This window comes from Pan paniscus, chromosome 5, assembly GCF_029289425.2.
Source record: "Pan paniscus chromosome 5, NHGRI_mPanPan1-v2.0_pri, whole genome shotgun sequence".
Lineage (NCBI taxonomy): Eukaryota > Metazoa > Chordata > Mammalia > Primates > Hominidae > Pan > Pan paniscus.
In genome coordinates, this window is record NC_073254.2 from 64,353,039 (window position 1) to 64,359,038 (window position 6,000).

The 6,000-nt window shown below is 43.4% G+C and overlaps 1 protein-coding gene across 1 annotated transcript in view; it reads right to left on the bottom strand.

Moving 5' to 3' along the window:
* Positions 1 to 5,754, bottom strand: part of CRISP1 (cysteine rich secretory protein 1) — a 39,570-nt gene extending 33,816 nt beyond the window's left edge. Inside the window, exon 1 of the mRNA XM_003833171.6 lies at positions 1,716 to 5,754. The gene's annotated coding sequence lies outside the window, so the exon portion shown is untranslated. The remainder of the gene's footprint in view (positions 1 to 1,715) is intronic.
* Positions 5,755 to 6,000: the final 246 nt, after the last annotated feature.

Here is a 6,000-nt window from a genome sequence, read left to right on the forward strand (position 1 = left end):
AAGATAAATAGTCCATTTTCCTAAGAACTTCCTGGTTAAAAGGAAAACTTCTGCAATTTGGGAGAATTCTAATAGAGATTTGTCCAGGAACAATGTGGAAGCAACTAACTACCTTGAGAGGTCTAGAAATACTGAACACTAAATTGTAAAACACTAAAAATTCCAGAAATCATTTGAGTCACATGATGAGAAATATCACAGGACACTTAGAACAAAGAAAGAAATATCACACAGACAGAAATCACATATGAGAATAGAAAATTTGCTCTGAAACTGTGTGTAATCAGATGTTTTTGAATTGTCTTATTATTCTGAAAAGTTGGGAAATGTTTGTATATGTGAGTGCATGGCCGCTTATATTGAAGTCATAGCTTGCTGGCCTCTTTAAAATTATGAATTAAGTCTTTGTTCTTTGTAAGAAAGAATACGTTATTATTTAATAAAAAATATTTTTCTTGTATCTTGCTTAAGAAAGGGCAATTGAATATCTAAAAGGAAAGAGTAAAAATAAGGTAAGAATTGTGTAGTCATAAGTTATTCTTTGTTAGTTCTGGGGTGAGGGTTAGGAAATAAAAATTAAAAGAAAGATCAGAGTCTCTTAAGATAGAACTTTCTGGTCTTGCTAAAGTATGTAATGAATGTCCAGAAAACCATCTGCAGGAAAGGAGAACTAAACATCACTAAAAATTGCTCACCTATACCTAGAAGAATTTCTTTTTTGGTTGAGGGAGATGGTGTTAATCTAAAAACATAGAAAAGCTTATCTGTAAACTCTTTCATAGATAAGATGAATTATCTTTAGCTTAACTTTAATTGGCTTTAAAGAATTTTACATGATCTTGAAATTAACACTTCCAAATTATTGAGCAACTTTCTCCAACAAACTACATTGTAAAAAGAAAGCTGCAAAAGAATGCTATTACTTCACCAAACCAGCATGGTTTATATATTAGAAATGTATAATTGTCATTTATTTCTTGCTAAACTGCTGTTTATAAAGGAGAGTGTTGATTCAACATCAAGTCAAGTGTTTATGGAAACTTAATTGCTCTGGTTTTATCTGTTGGTCCTGGCAATTCCTGGCATTGCTCTACCCAACACAATGCTGTCTGTATTTATAGCACTGATGTGTTCATATAGAGTTGCTATCCAGCTTCAAATACAGTTTTAAAAGAATTTGGGAAGTGTTGGAAAGCAAAGAATAACTTGATTTGCATGTGAGTCCCAAATATTGGTGCCAGTTGGCTGTTTCTGTTCACAAATTTCCTATTTTCATAGATTGTTCTCTTTCTGTTTAAGCTTTTTAGCATAGCAGGAAACTATCTACAATAACTTTTTTCCCTAAAATAATAATCTGACACATTTATCTAGCATATCACAACATGATAGAATATTTCTAACTGGATTATCCCAGAAAAATCTTGAGAGATAGATAAAGGCTAATGTGTTTACAATCACATCATGTTTGTCTGAATATATCCATTTTAAAAAGAACCTTTAAATCAATCATTTACTCAGAGATTGGCTAACAAAAATTTTAGAAAGCCCAAATACATAATACATATTGAAGGAAGCATTCATGTGTTAAATGTGATTTTAAAATCATATTTGTAAAATAATTTTGCATATATTCTAGCTGTGGCTTTCTTCTAATTATCCACTGGACACAGACATCCTCTCCTTTCCCTTCACTTTCTCCATGACTGAACTCTTACCTACAACAATCCCATTTGTGTCTCATTGCTTCTTCATACCACTCAGTAAAATTGTGCTTATGCTTCAAAGTCCTGTATGTTGCAAGGGCTCAGTGACTCCAGACTTGCTCAGAAACTCAGGCCAAAAAGTACTCTAGACTTTAACAAATTCAAACTTATGTTGCACATAAAATAAAGCCAAAGTCAGTTTCTGAATTTGAATTTTAAGAACCCTGGGAGATTAATGGCCCTTTGAAATTTTCCCCCTCTTCTTCTACAATTTATAGCTTTCATAATCAGAATGAAAGTCAATATACATTTATCCTTCTATTCAACTTTGTTTTAGTTGTCTACTTCTCATAATAAATAATCCCAAGGCTCAATGATTTAAAGCAATAAATGTGGTCTCTTGGTTTCTGGGAATCAGTAATTCAAGGATGGCTTGACTGAGCACATTTGGTTTATGGTGCCTCATTGATTGCAATCAGTTGTCAGTTGAGGCTGCAGACATTTATATCTCTGATGGCTTTCCTGCTTCCAAATTGATTTACTTATATGACTTGCAAGTTGGTGCTGTTTGTTGGTGGGATGCCCTAGTTGCTCTCCAGATTGGCCTTTCCACAGGGCTTCTGATTATCCTTATAACTTGACAGTCACCTACCCCTGAGCAAATGATGCAAGAACACAGGAGAGGCTGAAATGCCTTTTATGACATAGAGTGAGAAGTCACACACTTTAATATTCTATTGTTCACAGAGTCTAGCTCTAATTCGATTAACAAGAAGACCACACAAGAGCATAACTACCAGGAGGCAAGGATTATTGAAGCTATCCTGGAAGTTGCCATCATACACTCCTACCCCTAACCTCTTTTTAACTTTAAATTCAGTTTTTTCTATGGCCCACTTGAGGAAAGTCTTGTGATTCCTCTCAAGCTATCAGAAAGATGTCAGTATAAATCTGGAAGTACGAAAACAGTATCCTTTCTTTCCCAGGAGTAAAAGTGTTTAAAAATCATGCCAAAAATGTAAATGGAAAAGGAAGGTACTATGGTCTAAATGTTGGTGTCCCCTCAAAGTTTATATGTTGGAACCTAATACCTAACGTGATTGTGTTAAGAGTTTGGGCCTTTTGGGAAAGACTAAGTCAAAAGGGCTCCATTCCCTTCAATCTTGTTTATAAGGGGACTAATCCCATGGGTACTACACCCAAACAAGGTTGAAGGGAGTGCCTGTGCCATTTTTGCCATGTGAGGATGCAGCTAGAAGATGCCATCTATAAGGAACAGGTCCCTTATCAGACTTTAAATCTAACAGCTCTTTGATCTTGGACTTCCCAGCCTACAGAACTGTGAGAAATAAATTTTTGTTTTTTATACATTACCCAGTCTAAGGTATTTTTATTATCACAGGCCAAACAGACTAAGAAAGAAAGATAGACAAATAAATTGCACTGTCACAAAAACAAACTTCCTAACCAATACCAAGTCTAGCAATCACATGGATCTTTCTCAAAAATGACTGTAGAGATTTAGATGCAGTTAATTTGGAATTTGTGTCAGCTAGGATGCCAAAACAAAAAGATGACATACTCAAACTGGGTAATTGAGGGAGAGTTTAATGATGGAAATTTCCAAAGTTGAGGGTAGGGTGTAATAATACCAGTACGGACAATAGAGTAACCAGTAGTAGTAAATTTGTCACTCCTAGCCTGAATGGGTGAGAGAAAGCAGGAGTTATTGTAGGTTGGAAAGTGAGGGAGCTGTGTGGAAAGGGCTGCCTTGCAAGAAGCTGTGGCCTCAGGTATTGAAACACAGCTAGCCCATAGAACTTCTTCAGGTTGGGAAGTAAGTAAATACATACCTTGGACTTTGGCCAAAACTGACTCGAAGTCAAGGTCAAGACAGCCTGTTAATACAGACAATTATGCAAATTTACATGATTTAATTTCTAACCTTCAGTTTCTTGTGAGACTCACCCAAATTTACTTGAGTTGTTTAACTCTGTATATATAACAACATCCTTGAGTTATGAAGGATATTGTTTTCTGCTCCAAATTAATCCCCAAATTTTGCTTAAGGTTGTTTGTGTAGACTTTAGTTTGGGTTTCTAATAACAAAATTGGCCAGGCGTGGTGGCTCATGCCTGTAATCCCAGCACTTTTGGAGGCCGAGGTGGGCAGATGACCTGAGGTCAGCTGTTCGAGACCAGCCTGGCCAATCAATGTGGTGAAACCCCATCTCTACTAAAAATACAAAAATTAGCCTGGTGTGGTTGTGCGTGCCTGTAATCCCAGCTACTCAGGAGACTGAGGCAGGAGAATCGCTTGAACACAGGAGGCAGAGGTTGCAGTGAGCTGAGATCGCGCCATTGCACTCTAGCCTGGGGGATAAGAGGGAAACTCCATCTCAAAACAAAAACAAAACCAAGACAAACAAACAAAAACAAAGAAAGAAAGGAAAAAAGTATGTGTCTGTCTTCCTTCTAACATGCACTTATTATTCAAAAACATTGATTTAAGAGCCATCTCCATGCCAGGTGAGATATAAGATGATGAACACATAGTTTTGAACAAAATAATTGCCCTACTGGAACAGAGGTTACATTGTAATGATCACATGGCTTCAGGAAATAGACATAGTAATGAGGACAAAGTGATGGATGCTTCTAAAATGGTCACTCTACAGGGCAGTAATCCATGAATCTGCTGAACATAAACTCAGCGAAAGTCAAAGCCAATTTTTTTTTTTTTTTCATTTTCTAGATAAGTCATTGAAGTTTTTTTTTTATTATTTTTTTATTTTTTTAAGAGGAAAATAATCTTTTTTTTTATTTTTTTTTATTTTTTTTTTAAAGTAGTCTTTTTTTTTTTTTTTTTTCTTTTTTATTGATCATTCTTGGGTGTTTCTCGCAGAGGGGGATTTGGCAGTGTCACAGGACAATAGTGGAGGGAAGGTCAGCAGATAAACAAGTGAACAAAGTTCTCTGGTTTTCCTAGGCAGAGGACCCTGCGGCCTTCCGCAGTGTTTGTGTCCCTGGGTACTTGAGATTAAGGAGTGGTGATGACTCTTAACGAACATGCTGCCTTCAAGCATCTGTTTAACAAAGCACATCTTGCACCGCCCTTAATCCATTCAACCCTGAGTGGATACAGCACATGTTTCAGAGAGCACAGGGTTGGGGGTAAGGTCACAGATCAACAGGATCCCAAGGCAGAAGAATTTTTCTTAGTACAGAACAAAATGAAAAGTCTCCCATGTCTACCTCTTTCTACACAGACACAGCAACCATCCGATTTCTCAATCTTTTCCCCACCTTTCCCCCCTTTCTATTCCACAAAACCGCCATTGTCTTCATGGCCCGTTCTCAATGAGCTGTTGAGTACACCTCCCAGATGGGGTGGTGGCCGGGCAGAGGAGCTCCTCACTTCCCAGTAGGGGCGGCCGGGCAGAAGCGCCCCTCACCTCCCGGACGGGGCGGCTGGCCGGGCGGGGGGCTGACCCCCCCCACCTCCCTCCCGGACAGGGCGGCTGGCCGGGCAGAGGGGCTCCTCACTTCCCGGTAGGGGCGGCCGGGCAGAGGCGCCCCTCACCTCCCGGACAGGGCGGCTGGCCGGGCGGGGGGCTGATCCCCCCACCTCCCTCCCGTACGGGGCGGCTGGCCGGGCGGGGGGCTGACCCCCCCACCTCCCTCCCGGACGGGGCGGCTGGCCGGGCGGGGGGCTGACCCCCCACCTCCCTCCCGGACGGGGCGGCTGGCCGGGCGGGGGGCTGACCCCCCCACCTCCCTCCCGGAGGGGGCGGCTGGCCGGGCAGAGGGGCTCCTCACTTCCCGGTAGGGGCGGCCGGGCAGAGGCGCCCCTCACCTCCCGGACAGGGCGGCTGGCCGGGCGGGGGGCTGATCCCCCCACCTCCCTCCCAGACGGGGCGGCTGGCCGGGCGGGGGGCTGACCCCCCCACCTCCCTCCCGGACGGGGCGGCTGGCCGGGCGGGGGGCTGACCCCCCACCTCCCTCCCGGACGGGGCGGCTGGCCGGGCGGGGGGCTGACCCCCCCACCTCCCTCCCGGACGGGGCGGCTGGCCGGGCAGAGGGGCTCCTCACTTCTCAGAAGGGGCGGCCGGGCAGAGGCGCCCCTCACCTCCCGGATGGGGCGGCTGGCCAGGCGGGGGGCTAACCCCCCCACCTCCCTCCCGGACGGGGCGGCTGGCCGGGCCGGGGGCTGACCCCCCCCACCTCCCTCCCAGACAGAGCGGCTGGCCGGGCAGAGGGACTCCTCACTTCCCAGTAGGGGTGGCCGGGCAGAGGCA